General features: G+C 39.1%; 1 protein-coding gene across 1 annotated transcript in view; it reads left to right on the forward strand.

Moving 5' to 3' along the window:
- map2 (microtubule-associated protein 2) overlaps positions 1-18,277 on the forward strand; it is a 101,157-nt gene that overhangs the window by 22,696 nt on the left and 60,184 nt on the right. Inside the window, exon 4 of the mRNA XM_046054505.1 lies at positions 7,197-7,249. The gene's annotated coding sequence lies outside the window, so the exon portion shown is untranslated. The remainder of the gene's footprint in view (positions 1-7,196; positions 7,250-18,277) is intronic.

The raw sequence follows: 18,277 nt of genomic DNA on the forward strand, positions 1-18,277 counted from the left end.
TTTCTATAGGGTTAAGGTCAGGCCAGTTTGCTGGCCAATTAAGAACAGGGATACCATGGTCCTTAAACCAGGTACTGGTAGCTTTGGCACTGTGTGCAGGTGCCAAGTCCTGTTGGAAAATGAAATCTGCATCTCCATAAAGTTGGTCAGCATCAGGAAGCATGAAGTGCTCTAAAACTTCCTGGTAGACGGCTGCGTTGACCTTGGACCTCAGAAAACACAGTGGACCAACACCAGCAGATGACATGGCACCCCAAACCATCACTGACTGTGGAAACTTTATACTGGACTTCAAGCAACGTGGATTCTGTGCCTCTCCTCTCTTCCTCCAAACTCTGGGACCTTGATTTCCAAAGGAAATGCAAAATTTACTTTCATCAGAGAACATAACTTTGGACCACTCAGCAGCAGTCCTTTTTGTCTTTAGCCCAGGCGAGACGCTTCTGACGCTGTGTCTTGTTCAAGAGTGGCTTGACACAAGGAATGCGACAGCTGAAACCCATGTCTTGCATACGTCTGTGCGTGGTGGTTCTTGAAGCACTGACTACAGCTGCAGTCCACTCTTTGTGAATCTGCCCCATATTTTTGAATTGGTTTTGTTTCACAATCCTCTCCAGGGTGCAGTTATCCCTATTGCCTGTACACTTTTTTCTACCACATCTTTTCCTTCCCTTCGCCTCTCTATTAATGTGCTTGGACACAGAGCTCTGTGAACAGCCAGCCTCTTTAGCAATGACCTTTTGTGTCTTGCCCTCCTTGTGCAAGGTGTCAATAGTTGTGTTTTGGACAGCTGTCAAGTCAGCAGTCTTCCCCATGATTGTGTAGCCTACAGAACTAGACTGAGAGACCATTTACAGGCCTTTGCAGGTGTTTTGAGTTAATTAGCTTATTAGAGTGTGGCACCAGGTGTCTTCAATATTGAACTTTTTCACAATATTCAAATTTTCTGAGATACTGATTTTGGGATTTTCATTAGTTGTCAGTTATAATCATCAAAATTAAAAGGAATGAACACTTGAAATATATCAGTCTGTGTGGAATGAATGTATACATTATTCAAGTTTCACTTTTTGAATGGAATTACTGAAATAAATAAACTTTTTGATGATATTCTAATTATATGACCAGCACCTATATAGCTTTTCTCAAAAATTACGATTACAGTTGCGAAGTTTTGGGACGGGGAATATGAGAATAAGTGATTTTTTAGCTTTAGAATTATAGTCAAATCAATTAGCAGTCCCTTCAGGATTTCACTGGCCTAACACTAATCTGCGTATTTAAACCAACTTACCTTGATTCTTGAATTTGCCCGGGATGCAACAGCCTGTGTCACAGTGATTTGACTCATCTGACATCCTCCAAATTGTTTCTGCCACTCTCTGCATCTTTTGCTGTGGCAAGTATTTGTCAATTTCCTTTATGTTCAACTACAATACTGCACGTTTTGCTAAACAGTTTACACTCGCTTTGGTAAAGAAGATCTGGATACTGTTTTTCGTCAGTCCTTTTTTTTGTCAGCCAATGTGAGACGTTGGTATTGCGTGTCTGCTGCGTCTTGTAAACAAGGAAGTGACAAGCTATGATAAGTGATATATAATCGCCAGTGTTAGACCATTTCACGAGAACCAAGCTTTGTAGTTTTGATCGTGATAACTGTCTGCTGTTGGGTGATAAAGGCACAGATACCCAGATACAGCAAGGTTTAGTAAGTAAGTAAAGTTTATTTGTATAGCACCTTTCACAGATAGAAATCACACTGTGCTTCACAATAAAATGCAATACAATACAACAAAGTAAAATACAATAAGAAACTTTAAATACAAATGGAAAACATAGAACAAATAACCATAAAAACCCCAAGTCTAACTAAAAGCCTGCTTGAATAGCAGTCTTCAGTTGCTTTTTAAAATAATTCACAGCGTAGAAAAGGAGGCAATGCGTTCCACGGTCTAGGTGCCACTGCTTGGAATGAACGATGCCCTCTGGTTTTAAAATGAGTGTGGGGAGCCACTAACAACCTCTGACCTGATGACCTCAGACTACAGGTGGGAGTATGAAGCTCAACTCAGACATGTAGGGAGGAACTTGACCGTGCAGGGCTCTAAAAGTAAGGACCAGGATTTTAAATTAAATTCTATACTGAACTGGTAACCAGTGAAGTGATGCTAAAACAGGTGTGATTTGTGCCCTTTTGTTAATGTGAGTTAAAAGCCTTGCAGCAGAGTTCTCAATAACCTGGAGACGGTAAAGCTCCTTCTTCCTCAAACGAGTAAAAAGACTGTTATAGCATGAATGATCATCTCCAACTCAACATTTGACACCAGTCTTCTTAGCTTGGAAATATTCCTTAGTTGGAAGAAACTGTTTCTGACTAATTGTTTAGACAAAAAAATGACACTTAAGTCACCAATATGCTGCTTTATCTGAGGGATGCTACTTTCAGGGGCGATAATTAGTGTTTCTGTTTTCTCTGAGTTCAGAAGCAAGAAATTGTCACATAACCACTGTTTGATACTGGTCAAGCAGTTGAATAAAGAAGACAATTTATGGAACTCAGTTTCCTTAAACGAGCAGTACATTTGAATATCATCCGCATACAGATGGTAAGATATGTCGCTAAATGAACTAATTATCCTGTCCTGATTAGGATTTCCTCTGTGTTCTTATACTTCGAAATCTGTTCATAGGTGTGTTCCTGCTTTACTGTAACCTGGTTGTATCTGTTCACCCATACGGAACACCCTGCTGACAAAATTAAACTTTTTATTTAGCAGAGGTAATTTCTCTGACACAATGACCGGGTTCAGGGGTTAATCAAGAGCTGTTTCATGTGTGGAATCCAGCTTCTTTGTCAAACATTGTTTGATCAGATTAAGAATAGTTCTTGTTAAACAGCAGGGCCGGCAGGAAGTTGAGCAGGACAGCCCGCTGAGGTCTCTGATGCCTTGTAAGTTCCCATCCATCAGAAGGGAACTGCAAAGGGCAAGCAGGTTAGCATATACATGTGCTAACTGTCATCAGAGGAAGAATCAGAATCAGCTTTATTGCCAAGTAGGTTTTCAACGAATTTGCTTTGGATGTTTGCTATAAGCTGTTCTGTCTCAATAAGAGCATGGGGTTTTGAACTGGTTAATAATGCCAATAGATTGGTCAAAAGATTAAGCGTATATATACAGCAAGACATAGAATTCAATTGACAAGCTTTTATACAAATGATTTGTATTGTTTTTATAAATGTAGCCTTTGGAAAAAATAACATTCATTTGAAATTCCATTCATGACAAATTTGCTTGTTGGAACCACTTCACAAAAGGGGTGAAAGGCTACTGATTTTCCAGACGTTGTAAATGATGATGGAAATTCAGACGGACATTGTGTGATAAGCCTGAGGAAGTGTGGCATTAAGATTAAACTGTGAAACAAACACTGAATAAATGACTGGTTGACTGGCAGACTTACTTACAGGATGACTGTGCATTAAGAGGTCTGCACTGCAAAGACAGGTGATAGATGCCAAATCAATTCTCCCATGTGTTTATGACAACAAATTAGGCCTGCAACTTCTGTCAATAATTTTCTTAATTGATCGTTTAATTGCCAACAAAATAAAATAAAATATAAAAAAATGACCATCCCAATCTTCAAATGTCAAAGCTTTGAGCTTTTGGTTGGACAAGATAAAAGTATTCAGATTACCATCACTAAGAAATCCTCGTTCACGTTTGAGGAGTTGGAACCAGTAAATGTTTGGCACAATTACACAATTAACCAGTGCAATGTAGTGAGCTAAGCTACTAGTTACTCTACATTAAATGAAGCTTCAGTACACAGAAGCTACCCCCCAGTGAAATGTAGCAAGCTAAGCTACAGAAATGTGGCAAAAGTAGCTTAGTATATATATATATACATACACACACACACACACAGGCCTAGTTTATATTGAACTAACTTCATTCCACAGTAGCAATAGAAGAAAGACTAAAAACCTGCTCCAAACAGTGTGTGTGCAGAGAGAGCTAAATTAGACACACACAAACTCTCCTACTTACTGCCATATCATTGCAGCTAAATGTATTTCCTCATGCTACAAACGGAGAACCATTGTTGTTTGTATAAAGTAGGCTAACTTAATTATCACATTATTAATTAATTATATATTTTTTATTGTTTATATATGTGAATTTGTGCTCTGGCAACATTGCAACCTCATGGCAATGGGCGACAAAGAGAAAGTAAGGGAGAGAGAGAGAGAGAGAGTCTTTATTCCCCTGCAGCAAAGTCGCAGACATTAGCCTAATTATCGGTACGTGATGTCACTTACTGATCTTTCAGAAATGCTTGAGAAAATGTAGCGTGTGTGGAAGCTACCACGCTACTTGGTCAGTAAAAGAGCTTCGTTACTGAAAAGCTATTTGATTCAGAAAATAGCGACGCTACCACAAAGCTACTGAGAAACGTAGTTAAACAAGTAACAGCGCTACTTGTAGCGACGCTACTGCCCAACACTGCAATTAAGCAATTATAAAAATAGCTGATAATTATTTTTCTGTGGAATGACTAATTGATTAATCGACCAATCATTTTAGTTCTAGAACAAACTGATAATGCTAATTAACTTAGTTCTGTTGAAGAGTGTGTATGGGGAAAGGCTGCCTGTCTTTTCTTTACCTCTGTCTCCCCTGTGTCCGGGTTTCCTCTGAAGTCCATCTGATGGAACAGAAACATTTCTGTTTTCAGTGTTAGAGCCATTTAAGTCAGCGGTGTAATGACTTAATTTGTGCTTAATGTGCGTAACTGTGACCCAAAGTGTCTTTGCTGGTGTTTTGTGGCATATCTTCCAATCTAATCTAATTGTCGTCGCTCTGCCGGGTACAAGAATTAGCCTATTATCTAACATATTTAAAGGCAAATTCAAAAACGTATTAAATCAGCTATGTGTTAACACACTTCAGTTCCATCGACTTTTAAGGTTTGAAGGCATTCAGCCATTCAATCCATTTGCTCTCAGTGAATATGAGTACAGCTGTATGTCTAGCACATTTAGGGGCTTTGGACCTGAATTGTGCCTCCCCTTTCCTTTTTATAGAGACAATACTGTGGCACAGCATTGTCCAGTTCAGATATGCGGATGGCATCTCCATCAAATGCAGGTGATGACATCCGTCTATTTTTAGTGGACATTAACCTCTGATGTGCTCTGGAAGAACATATCCGCAGAAAGATGAGGATCAGTAATTCCACTGAACAAACACATTATATGCGATAACCTCTTTCCAGTATCCAAAAACGGATGATTTTGAACAGTATTTATTTTGAATTATGAAGGAGGTACATGAGTTCAGGCATTTTGGGTTCCTATGCACTCAGTCAGTTGTGTGTAATGGCTGCAATAATGAGGTTACCTTATGGTTGTTGTGTCCATGGCCAAAAGCATTGTGTAAATGCCTTGAAGAATGAGATTGCAATCATACAAGAGAAGGTTTATCCAGAGGTGAATATCCTGGCTGTTCACAAGAGAGTGATGAGTTTGATCAAGGACCTTGGTAGGGCTTTACCTGAATCCAGTTGATCCATCCACGTCGACTCTGAGGCTGAATATTTTGCTTTTTGGGGGGAAAGTTGTCTGTAGAGGTTATTTATTGTACTATACTCAACATTGTTACTAGGGCTGACCCTGAATTGTCGAAGATTTGATGCTTCGATGGGCTGAGCCTGATTCGACTGTCAATCTCACAGTCGAAGCTTTGTAGCGAAACAAGGATCATGCCATTTTGGCCATATGGGGGTGCTCAAAGTCTGATTTTACTTAGATCTACCAGTTTTCTCCCAATAAGTTAATATTGGGAGAATATTAATGCTGTAAATAAACATGTAAAAAGAATAAAACTAAATGTTTTGAAAGTGCGTAAATAAATCCAACATTGTAACCCTAACCCTGGGTCATCAGTGTGCATGTGGAGTGGCAGTGGAGGAACACTTGCTGAAGAGACAGAGCCCCAGCTTCTCTGGTGTTGGCGGAGTTGTCCGCACCTCGCGGGAGTTTCGGACAATTTATCCACATTGATGAACCACACATAGAATATTATATCGTTTTTAAATAGCTGGCTACTTGAAATAGACCCTCGAGGAACCGCAACGTGCATGCCGTTGTCGGCAGCACGGCATGCACATAAAAATCTGCACAAGACTGCTGAATGACAGGCAAGCGAGAGAGAGAGAGAGAGAGAGAGAGAGAGAGAAAAGGGTCTTCAAAAAGCTTCAGTTTAGCTGGAAATTTACAGTGTGAGATGAATGAATGAAGACTGCAGCTCTGCAGCTTCTCAAGATTAAAGCAGAGCTACCATGTGTAGCCGTGCATGGTGGATTCCAGGCATTAGATGGACTCTGTGTCACGGGTATCCTTGGAGTGTGACTATCTAACCCTAACCCTCAGGATTAAGTAAGAGAAGGAATCACTTTTCTATCCAAAATGTTTCATAGGAAAGGATTGAGTACTGGAAATCATTGCTGCAATGGATGATTTATGTAGTCTATTACTTGTTCAGTGCCATTCTCATTGACGTGAACTCATTGCCCTCTCTTGCTGAGACACCCACAGTGTCTGCATGTGTCAGTATGTTCGGACTGTGGCTGTGGGACTAAAGCCAATTAGTGTGTATCTGTTCAAACGGAGCTGCATGTTTTTTGTTTACCCTTTAATGAAGCTAGATGTATGTGTGTATTAGAGAGAGGGAGAGTGAAGCAGAGATGCGTTTTTGTGGATGCTGTCGAATGAACGCTGCACATGTGGCATTAGCAAGCACACGCACGCACACAAACATGCACCGATAAGCTCTCCCTTTCTTGCTGTCGCTTTATTTCTTTCTCTTTTTCTCTCCAGCGTACTCTGTTATTCCCAGCTGGGTGATAGCACAGGGCTTCCTTTAGATCCACAGCTGATTGGAAACCACTATCAGTCTTACTCTCCCACCTCAGCTGCTCCTTACTACTTTCTCACCTCTGCCTCTAGCCCTTCCTTTCCATCTGTCCCTAAGATATACTGGTGTGTTTGTGTGTCTGTCTGTGGTTTAACCAAGGTGCCACCTGCCACTGCACTCCCAAAGTACTGGCAGTCAAATCTAATCTCTCTCCCTCTCTCTCCCTCTCCCCCTCACTACTGTTTTTTTCCCCTTATCCCCCCCTTACCATTTCAGGTCTCGGATGTTATCCCTTCTTCTGAGCCGTGGACAACATCCCATCTAGCCAGGTGAGTCTCTCAATATCTCCCTCTCTCTCTTTGTTTTGTCATCTCACCCTCTGTCTCTCCCTCTCTCTCTTCACTGCATATGCCTTTGGGTGCTACTGCAAAGATGCTGCGTCACTGTGCCGGTTTCATATAGACACAATTGTAATTTTACTGTAGGACAGGAAAAAAACTGTAGCTGAAAAAAACAGATGCTTTTCTCTTTGGCCCCACCTGCTTCTCTGTCTACCTCAGTTACCTTGTCATACTAGGTATATATAATGTGTGTGTGTGTGTGTGTTTGTGCGTGTAACTGAATTCATGAATGTATTTTTGTATGTTTTTTTGTATCAACCAAGATATATAGAGCAGAATGCAGTTCTATCTTACATTTGTTTTATTCGTTTTAGTCCATATTTGTTATACAACAGGCTATATTAGTAGTTTGTGTTGTGTGTGTGTGGGAATGTCTAGACACTCCCAGACAGTCATGCTGTTGGGCATTGTCCCTTTCACATGGTTTCGGGTGCACATTATCCCCTCTGAGACACTGTAGTAGGGCTGCAGCTAACGATGATTTTAGTACTCGAAGCTTCTACAGATTATTTCATCAATTCATCGATGCATCTTTTAAAAAGTACTTTTGCTTGATTGACTTTGCTTAATTTCTGGTGTCGAGTCCGTTCACCTCCCTGTCAATTGGAAGTAACAAATTAAAATGACTGAATTTTCTAGCAAACCATCCAGAGAAACATGGACTCACCAACTTCAGATCTTTTGCCTTTTGATGCCTTTGGTTAAAGCAACATAACCTAGCTGGGCAGGTGAATAATGTGTAGTTTACCGACATTGCCTCTGCCTTTTAAGGCCGCCATAATCTAAAGATTAACACTTTCCACCTGATGGACACAATTTGCTCCCAAAATTGCACTCCTATTCTATCAAGTCAATACCGAACACATCAACATCCAACATGTATCATTTGAATCAGTTGGACTCACTTTACCCCTTCATTGATGCATGCTTTAATGTCAAAAAGTAAGCATGTTAACTTTTACATATATATATATATATATATTATACACATATTTATGCTCACAATCTAATTCATTTCTATCTACCCAGCATGAAATGGTGACGGGACACAAGCAAATGAATGTCGGGTGAAGCTAGCAAGCCAAAGACATTATATAGAGATTGTTCGGGATATTTCTTTTGAGTTGACCTGCTGGCTGTGTAAAGAGGCTGTGTAAGTACTGTATGCACTTGATTTAATTAGAACTTGATATAATACCCTTTATGTTGATGAAAATAATACTGCACAAGATATCAGGGCTTATTGATGTTAGGTATTTAGTTATTTTTGCTTTAAATTCCTATTTAGCAATATTTTTTACATTAACATTTACAAATTACTCACTTATTTGAAAGGGTAACAAATATTCCACTGAAAATCAACACTCAACTTTGCAACTTTGGGTTATTTGGCCGAACAAGCTCAGTCAACAGCTGCCCCCCAGCATAGGAACTAATACAAGCTAGCCTCTCTATTATGGCGGGATGTGAAAGTTAACAGTTGTGTGCTAATATTCTTGCTCATTCTGGCTCGTCATGGCCATTAGTTGTTTTATTTGCTGTTGAGACTTTATTCCCAGTTAGCAGTTAGGGGTGGGCGATATGACCTAAAATTTACATCACAGTATTTTTATGGTAATGGTATTATATAACGACTTTACAAAAATAAATGGGATACTCCCCTCAAAACACTATTCTACAATGTTTTCACTCAACTGTAGGGCTGAACGATTTCGTTCATTCGTTCGCTTTCAAATCGAAATTGCAATTTGAAGGAATGTAATTAGCTAATCGTGAAGACGGCGATTAAAATGTAGGTTAATCATGCCGCGCATCTGACCCGTTTTAAACAGTCATCCAAGTGCAAATTTCATTCCATTGCGTCCTCGTATGACAGATCTGCTTGCCAATCACAAGCGCCATGCTTCTCCTATGGGTCCTACTCACCAATCAGAGCAGGCACAGGGCAAATACATTTTACAACAACCAAAACTGGATGAAAATGTGGGGATAAGGGCGCCAGTCGAACAGACACAGGCACCGGCTTTGCCATGATTTTGTTCAGGAGCGGAGCGTTTAGCATGTCCTACGATGTTGACGTGTTGTTAATTTGTCCTTTCTTGTACTTCAACTACGGATATTAGCTCTCAGTGAGATAGTTCCGTTCCACTCTGCGCAGGCTACACATCCCACATGGAGCATTGCAAAATAAGAGCATGTCGCCTGACTGATTTTGCTGACTTGTTCAAATTTTGTTTTGCTTTTTGTGCTTCTACTATGGTTAAGTAGGCTATGTTGTCAAAGTGTTTCTTTTTTGTCTGTTTTAACTGTGTTTATTGTCGATATACGACCAGTGGCCTGTACTACGAAGGGAGTTCGGATGCCTGGATGCCTACACTGGAGTTAAACGGTACTATGAAGGTGGATAAGATGTTGGTAAGTTGAGTCCGTGTTAACCCGGTGTTAACTTAATTGGAGTTGGTGCGCGTTCGCATAAAAGGGGTGTGTTCGGCCATGCGGGCAGAGTTTTTATACAACGACGCATGCTCCGTATTTCTCCAGAGGAATGCACATAGTAGTGTCAGGAAATTATGAATGTAAAGACAAGTTAACGGCTAAATCTAATATCGTGGCGGACGACAAAGCCAGGGAGGCTTGTTGGCATCACATTGAGTAAAATGTAGCCTAATTATCTTCACAGTGTTCTTATTGTAGATCAAATCTCTAATATGTATTTTATGGGCTCTTCTTTTATGTGTAATATGATTAAGATGTAAAGGTACAACTGCACAGAAGGTCCATTGTAATAGAAAAAAAAGGAGCCAGCGGAGGGGTAGTCCTAATAATAAGAGAGAAAATTGAATTTCCAAGATGAATTTACAAGTAAAAAACTTGAATATTTTCTGACATTATAGTCACACATTTATGAGAGAAACTTCACTTTGCAAGGCTGCAACATCACACACACACACACACACACACACGTCTGCCGTGTATTATGCATGCACTGGAAAGTTATATTAAACTTTGCAATCGGATTCAGCAGTGAGGAAATACTCCTGAGTTTAGCCCACAATCACTACCATGCACCTTAGACACTTTGCCTTGGATTGGGCGTATTCAGGAGAAAACACTAGAGTGATTTTCGGTTTTTTTATGACATTCATTTCAGGGAATTTCCGATTTTTCTTCTTGTAAATTTCACACTTTCATCTAGGATTATTTTTTCTCGTTTATTAACCCTGACCCTGGCTCCCTATTTTTTGGACACGTAAAATAGTGAATCTAAATATGTGAAAACACAGGAGAATTCAATTATAGACTACAGATGGGCTACATCTAAGAAACTATCCCGTTAATTAATTAAGATTCCTCTCTAAAATCACTGAGGCTGCAGGGCTCGCTGTCTGAACTTAATGCTGTTGTGTTCAGAACTTCATTGCAACCGCAGTGGATGAAATCTAAACATATTTTATGAAGTGGTGTGTATTAATATCCTACTTCTCATCATTAACACTGAGTACAGATGAGAACAGAAGCAGTTTAAAGATGCGGCATAAATTGCCATGGCAACAGACCTCAAGGAGCACCTATCCACCTGTCGTAGTACGGGTTAACCGGGAAGTTACACCCGATGTCACGACGTTACTCCTGAAGTTACCTGGATAAGCCAGCTACCTCGCTTCGTAGTACAGGCCACAAGAGTCTGCACAGGGTGTTTTATTTTGAAAATTGACCGGATTCTCTTCGCTGTTCTGTGTCTGACTTCCTGCTTGGTTCATCTGCTCTGTGCTGCTTCTCACGACTTCCGTCAAGAATAGACTGGCAGTGAATATTGAACTTTTAAAAAATAATAATCACGAATTGAATCGCACTTTTCCCCCAAATTGTTCAGCCCTACTCAATTGGCAAAGTACAGAAACATACCATAAAACTAATAGCCTATCCCGTTTACTGGCCTAGTCTGGCCCGTTTTAGCTAGTTCCAAGCTGCTTAGATCGTGAATACAAATATAAATGTTTGTTTGTATACTTGAATGGACACACTACACATCGTTAGATCAGTTAGATTCCCAATAATTCAATTATTAAGTTCATTTTACGGAACAAGCCCCAAAGTCTAACTCACTCAGATTTCCCGGCATGGTAAACGAGAGATGAAAAGTGCTGACTCCCTACCTTTGAAGTGCTTGTAAAGTCTGTTCCTCAGTTATTTATATTCCTTTAGTCTGTAAGGGTCCGCCAATCAGAAGAATCAAAACGGCTTTTCAAAAGAATTAATCCAAGTTGCAAGTACTGTGGAGTCCATTGCTCTCTGTCTGCTAATTTCTGCCACACTCTTCTCTGCTTCCCGCATAGCACGAGCTTTCATGTAACAACACAGCCAGCTCAGGTAGCTTTACAGTTTGACGTTCCACAAAAAGCAATGTGAAAAACAGTTTCCCACATCCAGCCTACTACTCTGTTTATTTAATTTGCTTCAAATGAGGCTCAATGTTCACACATTTTCTCTCGACTGTCCCTCAGTATTACAAAAAAATAAACAGGGAAGCAACTTAAAAATGGCAAATCTTACAACTTCCAAGTTTGAAGTTGGTATTGATCCATCCTTGAGCTTTAGTTTTGAAGTGAATCCTAATTTGGCCTTCTTTGAGAAAGCAGTAAAATGGTTAACTTAGCGCACACATGTGAGAGTTTTCCAGTTGTCGTGGGGACATTTTCATCAACAAATCCTGCTTCTGTTTCAGAGCAGTTCCTCATTGCTGATAGCCCAGGCTTTCCTCATATTTTATTTACTTGTTAGATGGTCTTAACTCATTACAGTTGACACTTTTCACTGGCAGTTTTCATACAGCTGTTCCTAAAATATTTGTAACTATAGTAGATATCGATCATTCAGCTCCTTTTTATTTGTTTTTTTGTATATCCGGATCTCCATTAGCTGCCACTAAGGCAGCAGCTACTCTTCCTGGGGTCCAACAAACATAACATACAAATTATACATCAATACAACAAACATAATGTCCAACAGACCTGCAATGCTTATAAAAGAGTGTCACTATATGGCCAGATTTACTAACACCCCGAATAAAGAGTACTAAAATTGCGTGTGCATTCTAAAATATTGCACATTTAATTGTAGCACCTGTTATGGGTGATTAACTAAGAATTATTTTGTAGATGACAACAGGTGCAAACACAATGGAGGTGGCAGTATTTAAATGAGGGTTTTGTGTTTTTTAATGGTTTCCACTTTGGAGAGTCAGGAGGGAAAGCAGCCACTATGTAAAAACCTTGGTTTGTTTCATTGAGTGTGTCCCGAGTATGTGGAAATCGTATGTTCCTGCATAAGATTGCACAAAGTACTTGGGACAGCACACCTGAAAAACTACAGAAACAGCTACAGTATGCTGGAATGACCCAGACGCAAGGACAGGGTGCAAACTACGGGGGAGCCAAAGGGAATAAAACTTGAGCTCCCCTAAAAACATTATTTGTGATATTTCGGGTGTTCTCTAAAATATTAACAGTATCCTTTTTGTCATTAATTTCTATATTTCTGTATCATCATGGATCATGCGTAAAATCAGGAGCGTCGTGCTTCATCCAGCCAGAGAAAACGATCACCGACCGTCCGCAGCGTGCCCTGTACGCCCCATTCCCTCTCCGATACTTACAATGGGTTGTGTCGCTATTGCGACCTGTGCATGCTTATTAATTTCTCTACGTCTTCTTTCATTACGGCTGTGTCTCCTTCTCGCAACGATGACAGCAGCAACCTTTCAGATGTATTAAATACAGATGCTGTTGCACTTGCATGAAATTGCTTTTAAGCTTGTTAGATTCACATTGCATGTAGTAAATCAATGTATGTGCATGTTACTCTCCCATTACTTTGCACAATAAAATTGAAACGCCCCAATTTGCATATTCATTAAGGCAAAAATAGTAAATGAACAACAGGTGCTATCTTGCACTTTTGAAAGACGTCATTCTGCGTGCACACCATCAGTAGATCAGCTTATGTGTTAGTTTGCTGTGGATGTCATGTTTGCACATGTTTTTATGCACACAAACCTTTAGTAAATCTGGCCCTATATGTATACATACATCCACACAATTAGACAACAAACCATTCACCATCAATGTGTTATTGTGTTGTGTTTTTTAGTAGTCTTTTAAAACTGTCCTTACTGGGTGCTTCACCATTAAATATTGGTCAGTTATTCCATATTTTAATGGCTCTGTACATTACAGATCTGCACACCGCATCAGTCCTGGGTTATTGCATAACTAGATCACCCTTGGTAGCCTGCCGAGAACTGTATGTTGGTTTCTCACATACTTTATTAGTAAGCACAGACAATTAGGTTGTTTTCTATAACAAATACTCCTAAAGAAATTCAGCTTCAGACACGGTGAAAGGCATGCCAGTGGCAGTCTTGCAGCTTTATTTTGAGTTATTTGTAGCTTAAACAGATCTTTTGTATACATTGTGCCTCTCACCACCACCAACTCTTTTCCTCTTGCTCCCTCCCTCCCTCCCACACATACAAACACTGACATTCAGTGTGACCCAGCAGGGCACTGTTTGTCAGTTTTCAGCAACAACGTGTGCATTCTAACACAATAAAAGTATCTGATGTGACAAACATGTAAGCCTTCCCTCCATCGCTCTCTCCCCCACTGTCTTAAAGAGGGAAAACGTTAGTGGCATACCCTAGCAGGTTTGTTCGACCTTCGTCTGTTTGTTTAGCCCCTCTTTTCTCCTTTCCTCCCCACCCCTCCATCACACTGGTGGCTGAACCAGAAACCTTTTACTTTGTTCACTTCTCAGCTATTTGTCCAACTTCCATATCAGCCATTAGAGCCGCTATAAATTACCACTGCAAATAGAGAGGATAGATATCATTTGTACATTTCATGCACTATTTCATACAGCTACAGAAATAGGTTTAACTTTAATTGGCCTTATTACAGATTTTAAGGACATGTTTATTTTATATATACATAGTGGTATACATATTGTAATGCATGGCTTCTCCCTGCTACCAGCTCAGACACTGAGCTAACCTCATCACAGTGTCAACTCTAATATCTATGAGTCTACACACAAACAGATTGTATTCACCCGTGGTCCTGGATATAAATATCTGGAGAAATAGTTTTTCCAGCATCTTAAAACTATAGAACCTTCATTTTCTTTTTAGGGTTGTGCGATGTGACATTGTAAAATTGTTGATTATTATGTTTTCTGTAACATGAAGCATCAGTGGATGTGTTATATTATTCAACAGGACCGCATTAAAAATGTAAACAGTGTGAGTGTGAGAAATTATATCAACAACAAGTTCTGAATTATTAAAAAATAAACTAAAATCCTGAGCAGCTAGTTGACTTATTTGATCATTTCAAACATCCTATGCGGAATTAGAGCATATCCTGTAGGTTCAGTGACTTTATGTTCTTTTATATAATATCAGAAGAATATCTTATAATATTCCTACAGTTGCGGGGAAGTTTTGGAACAAAATTAATGACATTTTTTTGTGGTTTGAATGTTAAATAAAAAAATTAACTATTGCTTGTAAGTTGTATTTGTGATTAATAGTCCCAATAACAAAGCAAAAGCAAGTGAGACAGTAACATGTTGTTCGATGGCAGTTACTATTGACAGAGAGAGACATAGAGAGGGAGGGAGTGTAATGTTCATGCTGTCAGCCACTGCAGCAGTGATGTAATGGCCCAGACTCTCCCCAATCCTCAGGCTAGACTCTTTCATTTTCTTTCCTCCCCTTCTTTCTTCTTGACCACCTCTCCTCTGCATCTCTGTCTCTTGTTTCATTTTCATCTCACTCAGCTGCCCCGCTACCGTTCAGTGTCCTTGCATTCTTTGTCTTAAGAACAAACATTATATTTATGTTTTCTGTTTATGTTTAAGTTTATGAATTATGTTTGGCCTGTCTTGAATATTTGCAGAAATGTATCTTTGTCTCAGTCAAGTGCAGCATAGGTACGACTGTATTAGAAACAAATTCTCCCGAAATAGCAATGGGTGCAACATGTATTTAATTTTCAAAAGCCAGACAGAAACAGTTTATTCCTAAAAGCCACATTTAATTCTAACAGACTGACCCCAGAAGAGCTCATCTTCTTTTCTAGTGAGTCTGGCTGTCAATAAAGTCCTGATCAAATTTATTTAGGAACAAAGTACATACTTAATACACTCGTCTATACCTCAAATGCCCATAAGGATTTGAGTTGAAATAGGTCAGTAATTACAAATCGGATCAGTCAGTTTTCTTAATGTCAGTATGTGTACAATTTGAAAATGTATAACTGTGGTGCCCATCAGCTGTAGTATCAATAATGACACTGTGGTCGACAGCTGTGATAACAGATCCAAGTCAGGGACACAGAGATGAATGGGCTGAAAGCAACTCAGAAACTGCTCTAATTCCCTGTACCCTGATCAGAATACTTTGAAAGATGCTTTAATGAGATAATAAGTCTACACACTGATTTGATTGATTAAAACCTAATAAGACATTACTTTAATTTTATTTCAATGTACTGGCTTGCTAAGAGTTAGAAAAGACCATCACTCTCACGTCTGTCCATTAAATATAAAGCTACAGCTAGGAGATGGTTAGCTTAGCTCAGCATAAAGGGGGAAACACCGTGACTCTGTCCAAAGGTAAAAATATCACCCTAGCAGCAATCCTGAAGCTCACTAATAAACAGTTTGGACACAGTTGTGTATCAGTTAAACATACTGTATGTTTGACCATTGGTAACCTGTTCTTGGTTTGATTGGAAAACACTACAGTTAATCTCTCTTATTAGTCTTTACATACATGCTTTATTGACAGTAGATACTAGAACTTAAAGATGGGGTTTGAATAATGTGCTTTGAATTGCAGACAGTTATCATTAATGCACAGACATGTTGTAATGTCTCATTATTGGAATTCATTGTCCAAGTTTGATGGACAAAATTAATTCAATTAAAGTTAAATAGTACTTTACTAGGCCTGACAGGAATTTGCCTCACCATAAAGAGACACAGCAGTTCACACTGACAGTACAGTCATCTGCTTCATTTGGATAACATTTCATTCATTTTATTAATTACACAGGTTTTTAACCAGAAACCAGAAACTGTACTGCAGGAGATTATTATGTTATGTCATCCCTCAACACATTTGATTTCAAAGATGCCAGCTGGTGAGAATGAGGGGGCAAATGGGTTTGAAAATGGAAGTATCAGTGTGCCCAATGCCTCTCTCCAAACTCTATTGTGTTTGCATCTTGCACATAAAACTTGCAGCATTTGGGTGCTTTGGGTGTTGCGTATGTGCATTCACACACAGACACACACACACACACATGCATGCATGCATACACACTCCATACATTTCAGGCAGATCATGACATCTAGTGATTCTGAGGGAGAGCAGGTTAACAAGGAGAGGGATGATAAATGAGAGGCCAATAGAGAAGAATAATCACTTTGCCCAGCCTTTAAACTCTGGGAAAATTCAATTGAATAGCACAGATTTTTCATTTTAGGAATCAATTACATTTTAGTATTGCTTTTTGCAGGCTGTCACATGGACATGGTAGGGAATAGCTTGAAATAAATGGGTGGATTAATGTCTATTGAACTCGAAGTTCCACACATATGCAATATTTACTTGTGGGAAAATGTCATCTCCTTCTCCTCTTTAAGATGTTTTGTTTCGCTTCCTGTCATAAGATTTTTTTTCGTCTTTAAGAGCACTTCAAGGTAAATGATTGAGGATTTGGCTTTTTGCATCTTTACCAAAAAATGTGCGTATTGTCATATGCCCTTTAAAACATTGTTGTTCAAACCCCTTTGCCTTTCCTACATATTAGAAGGGAAGTTGTCTTCATATTACATTCTGCATTTCCTCCAAATTAAACAACAAATATTTTGTTCCTCGTTGGCCATTATAATGGTGCATAGAAGCGTTTTCTGATCATGCCTCCAAAAATTGTTACAAATTACTGTTGCAAAATCCATTTTATGGTGTAACAGCGCTATGATTAAGGTTTGGTTAGGTTTAGGCACAAAACTTGTAACAAATGTTGTTTTGGGGAACATGCTGAAACAACTGATTCTTCTTGGAAGGACATGCTCTCTCTGTGAGAGTTTCATTGCAGCATCATCCAAGTAAAGGCTTTAACTTGCAGAGCACAAACTCATTAAACACTACATCTTTTCATAACCATATGATTAAGAATGAAACCTTCCAGGAATCGCGCTTTGAGGAATCAGCAAGTATATTTGAACTCCTTAAATGTGCCACAGTCTTCAAATGTTTATGCACTCCTTTCCTTGGGGCCAGATGATCTGTAAATCTGCCAAGAGTGGTAGACATACCTCTGACCCAGCTGAATCTTTTTGTACTCCTTTTTCCATTTCAGACAACTATTTAGTTGTTAATTTCTCCACGAGGAAATATTAATTTCCACCACATCGACGTCTATATTTTTGTCAAACAATACACAGTTTGTGTTTAGTATTAAATGTAGCACAAGACTTTAATTAATTGTAATTATTCCATTAGAATCTCCAGTATAATAATTTAAAGCAATGCTACTAATAATATTATTTGAGACAGTATTAACTGACTTTGCTTATTTCTGTTCAGTTACAGACAATGTGTTTTGTAACACTACTTAAAAACCCTGCAACTTAAATAATTACAGTAACTTAAATAGTTACACTGATATTGATTGATTTTTTTCAAATGTGGTCAGTGAAGGTATAATTGAAAACTCTTTCCAATTCGAAAGAAGCATACTGTTGCTGTAGACATGTCTTTTCTCGTCTCCTGGGATTTAAAATTTGTTTAATGGTGTTATTTTCCTCGTGGTAAAAGGTCAAATTATTTATATGACATAGAACATGGATCAGTGTAAATAAGTGTTTGTCACTTCTTAGCAAGAC

Source organism: Micropterus dolomieu, linkage group LG07, assembly GCF_021292245.1.
Source record: "Micropterus dolomieu isolate WLL.071019.BEF.003 ecotype Adirondacks linkage group LG07, ASM2129224v1, whole genome shotgun sequence".
Lineage (NCBI taxonomy): Eukaryota > Metazoa > Chordata > Actinopteri > Centrarchiformes > Centrarchidae > Micropterus > Micropterus dolomieu.